The sequence below is a fragment of the Nycticebus coucang genome, chromosome 11 (genome assembly GCF_027406575.1).
Source record: "Nycticebus coucang isolate mNycCou1 chromosome 11, mNycCou1.pri, whole genome shotgun sequence".
Lineage (NCBI taxonomy): Eukaryota > Metazoa > Chordata > Mammalia > Primates > Lorisidae > Nycticebus > Nycticebus coucang.
In genome coordinates this window covers 119,355,694-119,374,458 of record NC_069790.1, presented here as the reverse complement: position 1 = coordinate 119,374,458, position 18,765 = coordinate 119,355,694, and the positions used below count along the sequence as shown (strand labels likewise).

The window sequence follows — 18,765 nt, the reverse complement described above, 5'->3', positions numbered from 1 at the left end:
GGTCAATCTCATTTCATAATAATCTAAACAAAATAGTAGTAGAAAACCTTATCCAATAGTATAGTACAACATAACCACAAAGGATTCAAAATAGAATACAGTGATGGCTTAATATTGGAACATTTATTACTGTCAAAATAGGGGGCTCTTTGAGTGCAAGAACAAGTAAACCCAATGTCCAATCCCAGGCCCTTAATATATGCTGACATCTGCTTCCCTTTGCCTGTTTTCCCTTTCCCCAAAAAAGTTAAGGCTGCAGCTTAATTAGCCAGATACTTCCTCTGGGGTAAACCAAGTCCGCAAGAGCCTCTGCTGTAACCCAGGCCTTGGTCCCTGAACCCAAAAAGAAGAGTAGGAGATGGAGAAAAAGAATATTAAACATTAAAAGGAACAGGTAGAGATCCTCCTCTCCTAATATTACTACTACCAATAATAACAATAAGGATAATAATGAGGGTGGGAATGAGAAGAGGGGTGCTCAGGGGAGTATAGGTGGGAAGACTCTTGGAGAAGGGGAGCAAGTTCTCACAGGGGAGGAGGTGGATGTGCAGAGGAGCAGCTCGGGTAGCTCCCCAGGAGATGCAGGATGGCTAGAATACAGCATGGGGATGACTGTGATCATAAAAAAGTATCTTTATTCATGAAAGGAGGTATCTGGGGGTATATCTCAGGGGTAGAGCATTTGATTGCAGATCAAGAGGTCGCTGGTTCAAATCCAGGTGCCCCCTGTGTTACTGTCATTTTATTCAGAAATAAATACAGTATAGCCTCTTGGTATCTATTAACAGTAGAACCAAGTTTTCCAAGCTGTAGTAAAGACTAATGTGTTCTCCTTGTGACATTTTTCATATATTTCATTTTTACCTCCTTAGCCATAATCATTTCCTGTAGGGGTAGAGGAAGTCTGCCCTAGGCTTTCTTTGTGTTTCACTTGTGCCTAATTATTACCATCCTGATTTTATTTGTTTATACCAAGCTTGCTTTAAAAAAAAAAAAAAGAATCTGAGACAGCTTATAAAAGACGCAGTAAAACTCTAACTGGTCAAACAGGTATGAAAAGGTAAAAGCTGACTGTAAATAATTATTCCCGAGAGCGTAGTTTAGGAGAAGTTACTACTATGGCATATAAAATATAGCTTGTAGCTTCCTCTTAATCACACAGTATGAAAATATACCAGAATATACCACAGTATGAAAATATACCAATATACCAAAATATACCAATATACCAAAGAGATTTTCTCAGCAGGCATTCATATGATAAGTCTGTATGGATGGAACATTGGAGAGATAGTGGTTACCACTGGGCAGCCATGGACAGTCACTCAGGTTGCACTTTACACAATCTCACAATTACCAAGGACCCTGGAGTTATGCAACATAGTAATCCTAGATATTTCCTGTGTTTTATCCATTTAAAAAAAAAAAAAAGGTGCAAAACAGTGTTGTACATGTGTGCATGTGGCAGAGCCTACTGGTTAACTACCCAAAATACATTCTCCCTTCTTCCTTAGTACTAAAATCCCAGTTTTGCATTGAGCAGTTATGTTCCCACTAAAAGACCACATTTCCTGGCTTATCTTTGGCTAGAGCAGGCAATTGTGCTATAAATAACAGTCATTGGGCAAGACCACTGGGAAAACTGAATAGATAAACAAACACGACACGTGCCCCCTTTTTGCATTTATTCCTACTTCCTACTTGAAATATAGATGTGATGGCTGGAGCACAAGCTGCCAGTTTGAATCAGGAACCAACTTTGAGATTAGGATCCACATTTTAAGGAAGGCCAGGCCAGCCCTGGTCTGCTTGCCTCCAGATATCCTTTACAGAAAAAAAAAAAAAGATATAAATTCCTATCTTGCTTAAACTTCAGAGGAGAGACAAACCCATATGACTGTGAGGGTTCATGCCCTTTCCCCATTAACAACTTAGGAAGCACCTAGCTCAGGAAGTCTGAGTTAGTCATTAAAAGGAAGATTCTCTAACAAAGCTATTTCCTTGACCTGAAAATTCCCTTGTTACAGAATCAACTAGGTGCTCCCATGGATTTCCCAGCTCTCCTATAACAAAGGAAAGCGGCAAAGGAGAAAAGTCCTTCTATCGCTGAGTGTCCCATGGTTCACACAGCTCTGCCTGGTCCAAGCTCATGTCTCTGCAGGATTAGGAGAGCACATTCAGCCACTCCTCTGCCCATTGGTTCTCCCAGGGACTTCCTTTCCCTCACATCAGGAATGTAAGATACTTACTCTAGTGAATGAGCTGTACCCCTTAGCAGAGATGCCACCTTCATTTCTAGTGAGTTACTAGCAGCAGAATGCAGTTCCTGATTGCAGGTGTGAGATTCTTGCATAGGTTTGGAAAAGTCATTTCTATATATGACTCTTAAAACTAACTGAGAACAATGGCAAAGTCACCCCTCTACACCAGGGGGATTCATGGTCGACATGGCCATCATGAGTTCTCCAAGTTCAACATAACAGATGCAAGAGTAACCGAATAGCTCTCAACAAGATGGTATTTTTTTATTATTATTAAATCATAGCTGTGTACATTAATGCGATCATGGGGTACCATACACTGGTTTTATAGACTGTTTGACACATTTTCATCACACTGGTTAACATAGCCTTCCTGGCATTTTCTTAGTTATTGTGTTAAGACATTTATATTCTACATTTACTAAGTTTCACATGTATCCTTGTAAGATGCGCCGCAGGTGTAATCCCACCAATCACCCTCCCTCCACCCCTTCTCCCCCCTCCCTCCCCTCCCTCTCCCCTTTCCCCCTGTTCTTAGGTTATAACTGGGTTATAGCTTTCATGTGAAAGCCATAAGTTAGTTTCATAGTAGGGCTGAGTACATTGGATACTTTTTCTTCCATTCTTGAGATACTTTACTAAGAAGAATATGTTCCAGCTCCATCCATGTAAACATGAAAGAGGTAAAGTCTCCATCTTTCTTTAAGGCTGCGTAATATTCCATGGTGTACATATACCACAATTTATTAATCCATTCGTGGATCAATGGGCCCTTGGGCTTTTTCCATGACTTAGCAATTATGAATTGGGCTGCAATAAACATTCTGGTACAAATATCTTTGTTATGATGTGATTTTTGGTCTTCTGGGTATATACCTAGTAGAGGAATTATAGGATTGAATGGCAGATCTATTTTTAGATCTCTAAGACGGTATTGTGTGCAAAAGAATTTAAGATGCAGAACTATACAGTCAGCATTATGCCACTGGGTTTTTTTAACATACACAGAAAATACTGAAAATTGTTCGTGGATACTTACATGTGAATGGAAAAGATTTGAAAACAAGAAAACAATGAAAAAGATTTGAAAACATTCTGAACTTGTATTCAGAATGTATAATCATCAAAACTCAGCAGCAACAACACAAAATTCTAATTAGAAAATGGACAAATGGGGCTAGGCACGGTGGTTCATGCCTGTAATTCCAGCACTCTGGGAGGATTGCTTGAACTCATGAGTGGGTGGATTGCTTGAACGCATGAGTTTAAGACCAGCCTGAGCAAGAGTGAGCTCCTGTATCTAAAAAAAAATAGCCAGGTGCTGTGGCAGGTGCCTGTAGCTGCCCTCCAGCTACTCGGGAGGCGAGGCAAAAGGATCACTTGAGCCCAAGAGTTTGAGGCTTCTGTGAGCTACCCTGTTTCCCCAAAAATAAGACAGTGTCTTATTTTAAGGTGTGCTCCCAAAGATGCGCTAGGTCTTATTTTCAGGGGACGTCTTATCGTTCCTGTAAGTAGGTCTTATTTTCGGGGGATGTCTTATTTTCGGGAAAATGGGGTATGATGCCCCGGTACTCTAACGAGGGCAAGAAAGTGAGATTGTCTCAAAAAAAAAAAAAAGAAAGAAAGAAAATGGCCAAATGAATTGGACAGATATTTCACTGAAGAGGATGTGCAGTTGACAGATAAGCACATGAGAAGAGGTCAACACCCTTGGCCATTAGAGAAATGCAACTTAAAACCAAAATGAAATATCATTACCCATCAGAATGACTAAAATTTAGAAAATGATTACATGGAGAAAAGGGAACACTTTTACACTGCTGGTGGGATTGCAAACTAGTACAACCTCTGTGGAAGGAAGTGTGGAGAATTCTGAAAGAACTAAAAATCGACCTTCCATTTGATCTGGCAATCCCATTACTAGGTATCTACCCAGATGAAAAAAAATCATTTTACCACAAGGACATTTGCACTAGAATTTTTACTGCAGCTCAATTCACAATTGTCAAGACATGGAAGCAACCCAAGTGCCCATCAACCCATGGATGGATTAAAAACTGTGGCATATGTATTCTATGGAGTACTATTCAACCCCAAGAAAAGATGGAGACTTTACATCTTTTGTGTTTACCTGGGTGGAGTTGAAACACGTTTTTGTTAGTAAAGTATCTCAAGAATGGGGGGGGAAAGTATCCAGTGTACTCAATACTAATATGAAACCAATATATAAACACCTGCAGGCCCACATAAAAGAAAAACACCAGTATAGTCTAGCAAGGGAGGGGAGAAGAAGGAGGGGGAAGGGGAAGGAGGGCAATTGGCAGGATCTTACCTAATGTGCAGAATGCAAGAGTGTGTTCAGCACACCCCCTGGGTGAAGGGTTCAACTACAACTTGAACTTTATCTCAGAAATGCAAACAGTGTAACCTAAACATTTATATCCTCATGTCAATCTGAAATTAAAAGAATAAAAAATAAAATAAAAAGTGATAATACCGAATGCTGGTGAAGATTAAGAAAAAGCGGATCACTCATATATTGCTGGTAGGAATGTAAAATAGTACAGATACTCTACAAAAGAGTTTGGCAGGTTCTTACCAAACCAAACATGTACTTACTATAGGACCCAACAACTGCCCTCTTGGGCATTTATCCCAGACAAACAAAAACTTAATTTTCTCACAAAAACCTGTACACAGTGTTCATAGAAGCTTTATTCATAACAGCCAAAGCTAGGAAAGAATCCCAATGTCCTTCATTAGGTGAATGGTTAAGTAAACTGTGGTACATGTATACCATAGAATACTACTCAGCAATGAAAAGGGATAGGCTATTAGTACACACAGCAACTTGGATAGATCTCAAGGGATTTATACTGCGTGAACAAAAGCCAATCTCAAAAGGTTACATACTGTATGATCCCATGTGTATAACAATCTTGAAACATTGAAGTTATAAAGGTGGAGAAATGGATTAGTGGTTGCCAGAGGTTAGGGAGGGCTGAGGAGAGAAGTGGCTCTGGCTGAGAAGGTAGCATAAAGGACCCTTGTGAAGGGACTTTCCCACGTATCGATTGTGGTGGGGACCACAAAAATTCAGCATGATAGAATTGCATACAACTAAACACACACACACAAGAGCAGGTGGATCTGCTGACATCTGAGTAAGACTGGTGGCTTATATCAATATTCATTTCCTGGCAGTGATGTTGTATGTTAGTTACTTAAAATTATACCATTGGGGCTCTGCACCTGTGGCTCAAGCAGCTAAGGTGCCAGCCACATACACCTGAGCTGGCAGGTCAAATCCAGCCTGGGCCTGCCAAACAACAATGGCTGCAACCAAAAAATAGCCGGGCGTTGTGGCGGGCACCTGTAGTCCCAGCTATTTGGGAGGCGGAGGCAGGAGAATCGCTTGAGCCCAGGAGTTGGAGGTTGCTGTGAGCTGTGATGCCACAGCACTCTACCCAAGGCGACAGCTTGAGACTCTATCTCAAAAAAAAAAAAAACAGGGTGGCACCCGTGGCTCAAGGAGTAGGGCACCAGTCCCATATACCGGGGGTGGTGGGTTCAAGCCTGGCCCTGGCCAAAAGTGCAAAAAAAAAAAAATTATACCATTGGAAGAAACTGGCTGAAAGATACACAAGATCTATTTCCTTTTTGTTTCGTTGGTTTTGGTTTGGGGGGGAGGGGTTGAGACAGAGTCTCGCTCTGTTGCCCTGGGTAGAGTGCCCTGGTCTCAGCCTTGCTCACAGTAACCTCAAACTCTTCGGCTCAAGCAATCCTCCTGCCTCAGCCTCCTGAGAAGCTGGAACTACAGGCATGCACCACCACACCTGGCTAGTTTTTCTGTGTTTAGTAGAGTCTAGGGTCTCCCTCTTGCTCAGGCTGGTCTTGAACTCCCGAGCTCAGGTGATCCACCCACTTCAACCTCCCAGAGTGCTAGGATTACAGGCGTGAGGCACTGCCCGTTCAGCAAGATCTCCCTATCACAGCTACTTATGGATGTAGAATTATCTCAAAATAAAATAAGTTTTAAAAAACAGAGTGAAAGAATACAAGCTAAATTCATAACAGTAGCTATCTTTAGGGAAGGAAGGAGTGGGAGTGGATTAGAGAAGGAGGATGTTAAATGGGCCTTAGCTGGATTGATGTTGTCTTATTCTCTTGAAATGATGAGCCAAGAATTATATTTACACTCTATTTAGTCTATTAGGTGGGCAGTAATAGTATGTCTAAAAATGTACATACCTTAATTAAAAAGGCTTTCTTGTTAAAAAATGATCATCTGAATCTTTAGTGAATCATAGTTGTTTTGTGAATGGCTGCCTTGATGTTGATGGCTGCTGATTGATCAGAGTCCTGGTTGCTGAAGGTTCAGGCAGCCAGGGCGATTCTTAACATTAGACAATAATGTTAAAGTTTGCTGCATCAATTGACTCTTCCTCTTTTTTTTTTTTTTAAATGTTTGTGTGTGACCTTGCTTGGAAATCTTTTCCTTTTATAAAAGATTTCCTTGCAGGATGGGGCACTGACTTCTAAAATTGGAATTAATCCTCTCAAATCTTGCTGCTACTTTATCAACTAAGTTTATTTAATATCCTAAATCCTTTGCCTTCGTTTTAGCAATGTTCACAGCATCTTCACCAAGAAGAGATTCCATCTCAAGAAACCATTTTCTTTGTTCATCCATAAGAAGCAACACCTCATCTGTTAAAGGTTTATCATAAATTTGCAGCAATTCAGTCACATCTACAGGCTCCACAACTAATTCTAGATCTCTTGCTCTTTCCACCAAATCTATAGTGATTTTCCTCACTGAAGTCTGGAACTCCCCAAAGTCATTCATGAAGGTGGAATTAACTTTTCCCAAATTCCTGTTAATGTTGCCATATTGACTTCCTCCCATGTATCACAATTTTTTTTTTTTTTTTTGAGACAGAGCCTCACTTTGTTGCCCTTGGTCGAGTGCTGTGGCATCACAGCTCACAGCAACCTCAAACTCTTGGGCTTAAGCAATTCTCTTGCCTCAGCCTCCCTAGTAGCTGGGACTATAGTTGCCCACCACAACGCCCAGTTCTTTAGCTGGCCCAGACCAGGTGTGAACCCGCCACCCTTGGTATATGTGGCTGACACCCTGCCGACTGAGCCACGGGCGCTGGCCTCATTTCTAGCTTTTGATTCAAAGTGAGAGATATGTGATTCTTCCTTTCACTTGAGCACTTAGAGGTCATTGTAAACTGATTAATTGGCCTAATTTCATTATTGTTGTGTCTCAAGGAATAGGAAAAGTCAGTGAATGGCTGGTCAGTGAAGCAGTCAGGACACAGAACACACACATTTATTGATTGAGTTCACTATTTTACAAAGCCATGGTTCATGGTGCCCCCAAGCAATTACAATAGTAACACCAAGGGTCACTGATCACAGACCACCATGTTACAATCATGATAAAAGAGTTTGGAATATTTTGAGGATTCCCAAAATGTGACAAAGAGATACAAAGTGAACACATGTTGTTGAAAAAAAATGTGCCAATAGACTTGCTCGATGCAAGGTGGCCACAAATCTTCAACTTGCACATCCTGCAATGTGCAATGAAGTGGAATGCAGTAGAGTGAGGTGCACTGTCCCACAGAGTTGATGTCAGCAGGGATGGAAAGGGGGTATGGGGAAGACAGAAGGACAAGTAAGCAGTGAGGGGTGCAGGGCAGTTCTCTGGGTGGCCTTGCACTATTCCAGGTCTCCCCTCTTTTTTGCTTGTAAGTCTCAAGAATGACTATAGGATGGGCTGGGAGTACCCCGTCCTAAAACCAGGAGAGGTGGGTTCTGTTCCAGCTTGTTCTAAAACCAGCATGTCTATCAGTGCTTTGGCCCAGCATTTCATGTGATCCCAGGATATAAAACACCAGGTGGGCTGCTTGCGAGGGTCCCTTAGCGGTAGTGCAGTTGAGGTGCACAGATAGCTGTCCACTCTGGGCAGCTTTATGGAGTCTTATGGGACCTGCACATTGTGAATCCTAGGCTTCCTCTGTTGCTTGATGCCTACCTGTAAGTACTAAGCCCCCAAATGTAGATGTTGTGTGTGTGAGTGCTCTCCCTCCCAGGCTGGGTAAGTAGTGCAAGGGCAGCCTGAGATGCTGGCGGTGGGGGGGTGGGGGGGCCTCAAGTGGTAACCCATACATGCTGAGCTCCTGCCCAAGGTGAGGACGTAGAAGACAAAAAGCCAAAACAAAATTGGAAAGTCCAACTGCCTTAAACCCATGTGGCATTTGAAGGAGAGGTAGCAGAGATCATCCTGGTCCCCTGCTGTGGGTCACTGGAAAGTGATCTCAATTGAAACAGTAGCAAAGAACATTCCCACACTCCTTGGTAAGCAGAACCTTTCTACTGTCTGGGCTTCACCTTCTACCTGAATACAAGCCAGGCACACTTTGTTGTCTCAGATGCAACCTTCACTGAGCTTCTGAGCTGGTGCCAAGGGTCCAGTCAGGTGCTTAGCACTGCCTTAAAGACCAAAGACAAGACCAAGTCCAACCTCAATACCTGGCACCCCACTGGTAGCAATTTCTGTATCATTCCTAGTCACAGTAAAGAGAAAACTGCACCAGTGATTTTAACAGAGAGAATTCAATATAAGTAATTGTTTACCAGTGTACGTTTCCTAGGGTTACCTTAACAAAGTACCACAACATGGGTGGCTTAAAACAAAAGAAATGTCTTGTCTCACAGTTCCTAAAAAACATCAAAATGAAGGTTTTGGCGAGCTGCCCTCTCTCTGCAAGCTCCAGGGGACAATCCCTCCCTGCCCCTTCCTTGGCATTTCTTGGCCTGTAGGCACCTCAATCCGACCTCTCCAGCACCTTCACTTGACTGTCTTCTTCCCATGTGTCTCTCTCCTCTGCTTATAATGACACCAGTCGCGAGAATGCTGCAGCGTTGGCGCCATGTCTTCATTGAACCTCCCTGGGTTGTTGGCCGCACCTTGGCCACGGCACTGCACTCCCGGACAACAACTTCTAGAGGCTGCCAACATTCCTTGACCCCACCACTTCCTCCATCCTCAAAGACAGCAACTCAGGTCAGGATCACCCCTTCCATTTCTTTCCTTGAGGAAAACAAGTTCTCCAGGAGAAAAGTCAGAACTTATCAATCACTTAAGAAACCAAAGTTACCAGAAGGTCGTTTTGATGGGCCCGAAGATTCCCACTTAGAGAAGGAACCACTGGAAAAATTTCCAGATGATATTAATCCAATTACCAAAGAAAAAGGTGGACCCAGGGACGCAGAACCTACATGATATGGAGATTGGGAACAAAGGGGCCGATGTATTGATTTTTAAGTCACACATTCTTTAATTGAAGTATTATTTTTTAAATATGTACAACTGAATTAACTTCTGACTTTTTTCTTTATGTCCTTTAAGTCATGTAATTTCCGTAATGTGTTTAAAAATATATCTAATGGGAGAGAGATTAAAGATGGCGGCCGAGTAACAGCTTCCCTGCAACTGGGAACAGTGAGTCTGGGGAGACAAGACTCCAGGCATCTCTGGCCGGTGGGACTGCCTATAATCATCCCTTTGAGGATACAGAGAGCCAGCAAGGGACTTCTGGACCCCAAGAGGAGGACAAAAACAGTGGAAAACTGGCAAGTGGTTGTGTGTGTTCGATCGACCTAATCACGCTGGCAACCATAAGTACAAGCAGCAGTGAGACTGCAAACCGGAAAGGCCTTATCTGTGAACTGTTTCAGTGTTCTTGGACTTGGCACTCAGTTGAACTGCCTTGGGGAGAGCTTGAGCAGGAGTGTGGAGAACTTTGGGCATTGTCTGGGGCCCCAGACTGAGCCACTGAGCTGGGTGCAGGAAGCCATTGCAGAAAGAACTGCCCCGGCAAGCTCCGCACACAGGGTTTCAGAGCAAGAATTGGGCGTGTCAAAGTAACCTACTGACTGAGCAGCCTAAAGGCGGGGGATGAGCTGCCTTACAACCTTAATCCTTAGGGGCAGATTGAGACAGTTTTGACACACTGGAGCCTTGGGCTGTTGCCCTGGGTAGAGTGCCGTGACGTCACAGCTCAGAGCAACCTCAAACTCCTGGGCTTGGCGCTGCCCAGACCTCCATAAGAGCTGTGCAGTGACCCCCGACTGGTGACCTGCACCCACCAGGCCTCCACATTCCCTGACCAGGAACTGCAGGAGCCACGCAACCCTGCGTCCTCCCTCCTGTGTCCTCCCAGTTTCCACACTAGCCCATTCATCTGGACAGGGACTCTGGTAGCTGCGTGCCCTTTGGAGCCCTCCCTGCCTCTGTGCAGAGCTCTTCTCCTGGTCAGAGACCGCTGGAGCCTTGAGCTCTCTGTGCCAAAGTCACTGGGCGCCTGGCACTCCCAGAACCGTGTGCACCACCCCCAGCCCTGTTGCTGGATCCGGGTGTGTCACAAACCGGAGCTTCTTCCACAACCAGAACTCCCTAGCTAGAGCGGCCCCAGAGGAACTACACAGGGTCACTCCCTACAAAGATGCAGCAACAATAGAGTGATCCCGCTGGGGTCTAATCTTGGAGAGACACCTCCCCAACTCTGAGGACAGCCAGAGGCAACGGTGAAAAACAATCATGAGGCAAAATCAACAGAAAAACTTTGGCAATATGAATAATCAGAGTAGATCAACTTCCCCAAGGATCAATAAGGCAGAAACAGCACAAGAGCCAATGCCCAAACAAATAGCTGAGATGTCAGAAATTGAATTCAGGATCTGGATAGCAAATAAGATCAAATTAGAATTCCAAAAGTCATCTCAAGAATTCAGCGGATTCTGGGCGGCACCTGTGGCTCAGTCGGTAAGGTGCCAGCCCCATATACCGAGGATGGCGGGTTCAAACCCGGCCCCTGCTGAACTGCAACCAAAAAATAGCCGGGCATTGTGGCGAGCGCCTGTAGTCCCAGCTACTCAGGAAGCTGAGGCAAGAGAATTGCTGAAGCCCAGGAGTTGGAGGTTGCTGTGAGCTGTGTGATGCCACGGTACTCTACCGAGGGCTATAACGTGAGACTCTGTCTCTACAAAAAAAAAAAAAAAAAAAGAATTCAACGGATTCAAAGACCAAATGACCAAAGAATTTGACACATTGAGACAAGAAGTTGCAGCCCTCAAAGATCTGAGAAACACACAGAATCCCTCAGTAACAGAATGGAGCAAGCAGAAGAAAGGATTTCTGACATTGAAGACAAAGCTTTCAAATGCTCCCAAACCCTCACAGAAGAAGAGAAATGGAGAGCAAAAACAGACCACTCTCTCAGAGAGCTCTCGGATAATTTGAAGAAAACCAATATTCATCTTATAGGAATCCCCGAAAGTGACGAAGTGGCTTCACAAGGCACAGAGTCTCTTCTCCATGAGATGTTGTAGGAGAACTTTCCAGACATGCCAAGAGAGTCTGAAATTCAGATAGCAGTTTCAGAACTCCAGCATGACTCAACCCAACTAAGACATCCCCCAGACACATCATAATCAATTTCACTAAAGTTAATATGAAGGAGAAAATTCTGAAAGCTGCCAGATGAAAGAAAACCATTACCTACAAGGGGAAGAATATCAGAATAACTGCAGATCTCTCTGCTGAAACCTTTCAAGCTAGAAGAGGATGGTCATCGACTTTTAATCTCCTAAAACAAAATAACTTTCAACCCAGGATCCTGTACCCAGCTAAACTGAGCTTCGTTTATGACGGAGAAATTAAATACTTCAACGACATTCACATGTTGAAGAAATTTGCCACAACTAAACCAGCTCTCCAGGATATTCTCAGACCTATCCTCCATAAAGACCAGCGTAATCCTCCACCACAAAAATAAACCCACCCAGAACATTTTGATCAAATTCCAACTTCCACAGTCGCAAAAGGATTAAAAATGTCCATCAGTCTCTCGAAAGGCTTATCAATACTCTCAATTAATGTGAATGGTTTAAATTGTCCTCTAAAGAGACATAGGTTGTCAGACTGGATACAAAAACTCAAGCCAGATATCTGCTGCATACAAGAATCGCATCTTACATTAAAAGACAAATATAGACTGAAGGTGAAGGGATGGTCATCTATATTCCAGGCAAATGGAAAGCAGAAAAAAGCAGGCATTGCAATCCTGTTCACAGATGCAATAGGCTTTAAACCAACCAAAATAATTAAGGATAAGGATGGACACTTCATATTTGTTAAAGGTAATACTCAATATGATGAGATCTCAATTATTAATATTTATGCACCCAACCACAATGCACCTCAATTTATAAAAGAAACTCTAACAGACATGAGCAACTTGATTTCCTCCACTTCCATAGTAGTTGGAGATTTTAACACCCCTTTAGCAGTCCTGGATAGATCCTCCAAAAAGAAGCTAAGCAAAGAAATTTTAGATTTAAACACAACCATTCAACATCTGGATTTAACAGACATCTACAGAACATTTCATCTCAACAAAACTGAATACACATTCTTCTCATCAGCCCACGGAACATACTCCAAAATTGACCATGTCCTAGGCCACAAATCTAACCTCAGCAAATTTTAAAAAATAGAAATTATTCCTTGCATCTTCTCAGACCATCATGGAATAAAAGTTGAACTCAACTGAACAACAGGAACTTGCTTACCCATACAAAAACATGGACGCTAAACAACCTTATGCTGAAGGATATATGGGTTATAAACGAGATTAAGAAGGAAATCACCATATTTTTGGAACAAAACAACAATCAAGACACAAATTACCAGAACCTCTGGGATACTGCAAAGGCACTCCTAAGAGGGAAATTTATAGCACTGCAAGCCTTCCTCAAGAAAACAGAAAGAGAGAAAGTCAATAACTTAATGGAACATCTCAAGCAACTGGAGAAAGAACAACACTTCAACCCCAAATGCGGCAGAAGAAAAGAAATAACCAAAATTAGAGCAGAATTAAATGAAATTGAAAACAAAAGAATTATACAACAGATCAATAAATCCAAAAGCTGGTTTTTTGAAAAGATCAATAAAATAGATAAACCATTGGCCAACCTAACCAGGAAAAAAGAGTAAAATCTCTAATTTCATCAATCAGAAATGGTAATGATGAAATAACAACAGACCCCTCAGAAATTCAAAAATCCTTAACGAATACCACAAGAAACTCTACTCTCACAAATATGAAAATCTGAAAGAAATCAACCAATACCTGGAAGCACACCACCTATCAAGACTTAGCCAGAACGAAGTGGAAATGTTGAACAGGCCTATATCAAGTTCTGAAATAGCATCAACTATACAAAATCTCCCTAAAAAGAAAAGCCCAGGAGCAGATGGCTTTACGTCAGAATTCTACCAAACATTTAAAGAAGAACTAGTACCTATACTACTAAACCTCTTCCAAAATATAGAAAAAGAAGGAATATTACCCAGCACATTCTACGAAGCAAACATCACCTTGATCCCCAAACCATGGAAAGACCCAACAAGAAAAGAAAATTATAGACCAATATCACTAATGAATATTGATGCTAAAATACTCAATAAGATCCCAACAAATAGAATCCAGCAACACATCAAAAAAAATATACACCATGACCAAGTCGGATTTATCCCAGGGTCTCAAGGCTGGTTCAATATACCTAAATCTATAAATGTAATTCAACACATAAACAAACTTAAAAATAAAGACCATATGATTCTTTCAATTGATGCAGAAAAAGCTTTTGATAATATCCAGCATCCTTCATCATCAGGACACTTAAGAAAATTGGTATAGAAGGGACATTTCTTAAACTAATAGAGGCCATCTACAGCAAACCCACAGCCAATATCGTATTGAATGGAGTTAAATTGAAATCATTTCCACTCAGATCAGGAACCAGGCAAGGTTGCCCATTGTCTCCATTGCTCTTTAACATTGTAATGGAGGTTTTAGCCATTGCAATTAGGGAAGAAAAGGCAATCAAGGGTATCCACATATGGTCAGAAGAGATCAAACTTTCACTCTTCGCAGATGATATGATGGTATATCTGGAAAACACTAGGGATTCTACTACAAAACTTTTAGAAGTGATCAAGGAACACAGCAATGTCTCAGGCTACAAAATCAACACTTATAAATCTGTAGCCTTTATATATACCAACAATAACCAAGCTGAACAAACAGTCAAGGACTCTATTCCTTTCACAGTAGTGCCAAAGAAGATGAAATATTTGGGAGTATACCTAACAAAGGACGTGAAAGATCTCTACAACGAGAACTATGAAACTCTAAGAAAAGAAATGGCCGAAGATGTTAACAGATGGAAAAACATACCATGCTCAGGGCTGGGAAGAATCGACATTGTTAAAATGTCCATACTGCCCAAAGCAATATATAATTTTAATGCAATTCCTATTAAAGCTCCATTGTCATACTTTAAAGATCTTGAAAAAATAATACTTCATTTTATATGGAATCAGAAAAAACCTCGAATAGCCAAAACATTACTCAGCAATAAAAACAAAGCAGGAGGAATCACGCTACCAGACCTAAGACTGTACTATAAATCCATAGTGATCAAAACTGCATGGTTCTGGCACAAAAGCAGAGAAGTAGATGTCTGGAACAGAATAGAGGACCAAGAGATGGATCCAGCTACTTACCGTTATTTGATCTTTGACAAGCCAATTAAAAACATTCAGTGGGGAAAAGATTCCCTATTTAACAAATGGTGCTGGGTGAACTGGCTGGCAACCTGTAGAAGATTGAAACTGGACCCACACCTTTCACCATTAACTAAGATAGACTCACTGGATAAAAGATTTAAACTTAAGACGTGAAACTATAAAAATACTTGAAGAAAGTGCAGGGAAAACTCTTGAAGGAATCGGCCTGGGTGAATATTTTATGAGGAGGACTCCCCAGGCAATTGAAGCAGTATCAAAAATACACTACTGGGACCTGATCAAACTAAAAAGCTTCTGCACAGCCAAGAACATAGTGAGTAAAGCAAGCAGACAGCCCTCAGAATGGGAGAAAATATTTGCAGGTTATACCTCCGATAAAGGTCTAATAACCAGAATCCACAGAGAACTCAAACGTATTAACAAGAAAAGAACACGTGACCCCATCTCAGGGTGGGCAAGGGACTTGAAGAGAAACTTCTCTAAAGAAGACCAACGCACAATCGACAAACACATGAAAAAAAGCTCATCATCCTTAATCATCAGAGAAATGCAAATCAAAACTACTCTGAGATATCACCTAACCCCAGTAAGAGTAGCCCACAACAAAATCCCCAAACCAGAAATGTTGGCGTGGATGTGGAGGAATGGGCACACTTCTACACTGCTGGTGGGAATGCCCACTAATACGTTCCTTCTGGAAGGATGTTTGGAGAATACTTAGAGACCTAAAAATAGACCTGCCATTTGATCCTATAATTCCTTTACTAGGTTTATACCCAGAAGACCAAAAGTCACAATATAACAAAGACATCTGTACCAGAATGTTTATTGCAGCCCAATTCATAATTGCTAAGTCATGGAAGAAGCCCAAGTGTCCATCGACCCACGAATGGACTAGCAAATTGTGGTACATGTATACCATGGAATACTATGCAGCCTTAAAGAAAGATGGAGACTTTACCTCTTTCATGTTTAAATGGATGGAGCTGGAACATATTCTTCTTAGCAAAGTATCTCAGGAATGGAAGAAAAAGTATCCAATGTACTCAGCCCTACTATGAAGCTAAGTTATAGCTTTCACATGAAGACTATAACCCAACTATAGCACAAGACTATGGGGAAAGGGCCAAGGAAGGGGAAGGGAGGGGAGAGGTTTTGGTGGAGGGAGGGTAATGGGTGGGGCCACATCTATGGTGCATGTTAGAATGGGTACAGGCGATTGCACTAATGTACACAGTATGTTTAACAATAAAAAAAAAGAAAAATATATCTAATGGCTTTGGATAAAAATATGCTGCCATAAGTTAGGAAAGGGCTAATATTTTTACATTAGCCCTTTTACATTTACATTTAGCCCTTTTAAATTTACATTTAAATTTATTGCAGCACAAAGATGATTCAAGCTGTAAACTTTTACTTCATTGTTTTTTCAGTTTAATCAGTTTCTTGTAAAAGGCACGTGTAAATAAAATATTTTTTAAATGATAAAAAAATAAATAATAATGACACCAGTCATGTTGGAATTAAGAGCCCGCTCCGTCTTAACTAATTACATCTGCAAGGATCCTATTTCCAAATAAAGTCTCGTTCTGAGGTCCTGGGGGTTAAGACTCTACATGTGTTTTAGAAAGGATTAGAGAACTGTAAGGCAAAGAGGGAAGCTAAGTGCCATGTAGGTAGGACCCTCCGAAGCAGCTATCACCCAGGATTAGAGAACTGTAAGGCAAAGAGGGAAGCTAAGTGCCATGTAGGTAGGACCCTCCAGAAGCAGCTATCACCCTGGCTGGGAGAACAAATAGGGGAGGTCGGCCTTGTTAAAGTCTTAGAAGCCTAAGGAGTTATCTCTGGGGTCGGGGGCCCATACCTCTAAGGAATGCTGCTGTCTCTCAGAAGGCAGGACAATGCCAGTCCCGGGAGCACTCAGCTGTAGGTTGCAATCCCTATTGCTTCTGGTGTGAACTGTCACTGTCAGGTGACACTGACAGGTGACATTAACAGGAGCCCAAAGCTTCTCCCTCCTCTGTCATCCAGTCCCTCTAGAGCCCTTCTGGGAGAACCAGCCAGAAAGCTGGCAAAGAAGAAACAAGTTTTGCAGAGGCCCCGACCCAGCATCCCTGAGCAGAGCGTGGAAGGGCGAATGTGCAGCTTGGAGACAATCAGAACTTCAATCATTTATTCAAAGGTTCATCCCAGCAGATAAAAAGGTTGAATATATTGAGAGCTGGGGCAACAGGAGAAGGTCAGCCTGGTTCCTAGGTGTGGCTTTGTAGAGAGAGCTATCACCCAGCATTCTGAAAATGTGGGTTCTATCTTTGAGGTGTCCCAGGGTTAGCCAGGCTGTCATACATTTTGAGTCTCTTTTCGGGATACTCAGCACAAAACAATATAGATGTCTCTGTACATCCTTCCAGCTGTCAAGGGAATGCTCCCTAGGTCACTGCCCTTTCCCAGGGACCAAGGATGGAGAGGTGGCAAAGATGTGGGATAGGGAAACTGTTGCTTCCTCTAAGGCAGAAAGACAAGGTAGCAGTAAAGCAAGCCTGGCCACTCAGAAACCCATCCCCAGTGGCATCTGGGACAGCACCTCTGGGTGTGGCTGCTTAGGGAAAGGTTGTTAATTGAATGTCACTAGCACAGCTGGGGGTATAGCTCAGGGGTAGAGCATTTGACTGCAGATCAAGAGGTCCCCAGTTCAAATCTGAGTGCCCCCTAGCATTTTGGTCACTAAAAATGGAAAAGAAGCTCTAGTTTCCTCTTCCCTTTCTGAGTCTAACTTCTTCCTGCAAAGGCCGAAGATTCAGAGGCCATCCTTTCCTCCCAGGCTGATGCGTTTCTCTCAGCTCCCACTCCTCTGATCTTCCTACCCACCCTCACCTGATCCTTAGGCTTTGCAACGTGCACTTTGATCTTCTGGCCAAGGGTTAAGAACTAGGTCCTTCGAAAGTAGGTAGACAGAAGTCTGAGATCACCTGCTGCTGGCCAGAAGATGGTGCCGGAACACACTCAATGTGTTGGGAAGAAGTAACAGCCAGTTTAGAATTCTGGTCCCAGCAAAACTATTCTTCAGGAACAGACAAAAAGCTGAGAGAGTTTACCACTGACAGATCCTCACCAAAGAAAATTCCAAAATATGTGATTTAGAGCAAAGTAAAATGATCCCACCTGGGAGGCCTGGGATACAAGAAGGAATGTTAAAAAAGGAAACTGGTAGATATGTAAGTAAATCTACTTACATATTAATAAGTATTAATATTATTAATCTCTAACATAGTTTTTAAAAAAGATATAGCTAAAATAGTCCTTTTTGTGAGGTAGTCATTTTTGTGTTTCTCAGGAATACCTGAGACTGGGTAATTTATAAAGAAAAGAGGTTTATTTGGCCACAGTTCTGCAGACTGTACAAGGAGTGTGGCTCCAGCATCTGCTCCTGGTGAGGGTTTCAGGGGACTTCCAATCAAGGCAGAAGGCTAAGGGGGAGCAGGTGTGTCACCTGGAGAGAGCAGGATCAAGAGGGGGGCGGGGGTGCCAGGCTCCGTTAAACAATCAGCTCTTGAGTGAACTGACAAAGTGAGAACTCACTCCTTACGGGGGAGGGCACAAAGCAATTCATGAGGGATCTGCCCCCTGACCCAGACACCTCCCAACAGGCCACACCTCCAACTCCGGGGATCCAATTTCAACATGAGATTTGGAGGGGGCAAATATCCAAACCATTGTCAGCTGTTCAACAATATTATATAAAGAAAGAGGTTATCAAAGTAAAAAAAATTATAATGTCTCTATGTAATTTGGAAGGAAGATAATATTGATTACCTTTAGGCTTTTTAAATT

General features: G+C 42.3%; 2 non-coding genes across 2 annotated transcripts; both read left to right on the top strand.

The window, feature by feature from the left end:
* The first annotated feature begins 656 nt into the window (after window positions 1–656).
* On the top strand, window positions 657–728 carry TRNAC-GCA (transfer RNA cysteine (anticodon GCA)). Its single transcript has one exon. It is a non-coding gene; the product is annotated as a tRNA-Cys (tRNA).
* A 16,845-nt stretch (window positions 729–17,573) lies between these two features.
* On the top strand, window positions 17,574–17,645 carry TRNAC-GCA (transfer RNA cysteine (anticodon GCA)). Its single transcript has one exon. It is a non-coding gene; the product is annotated as a tRNA-Cys (tRNA).
* The last annotated feature ends 1,120 nt before the right edge of the window (window positions 17,646–18,765 follow it).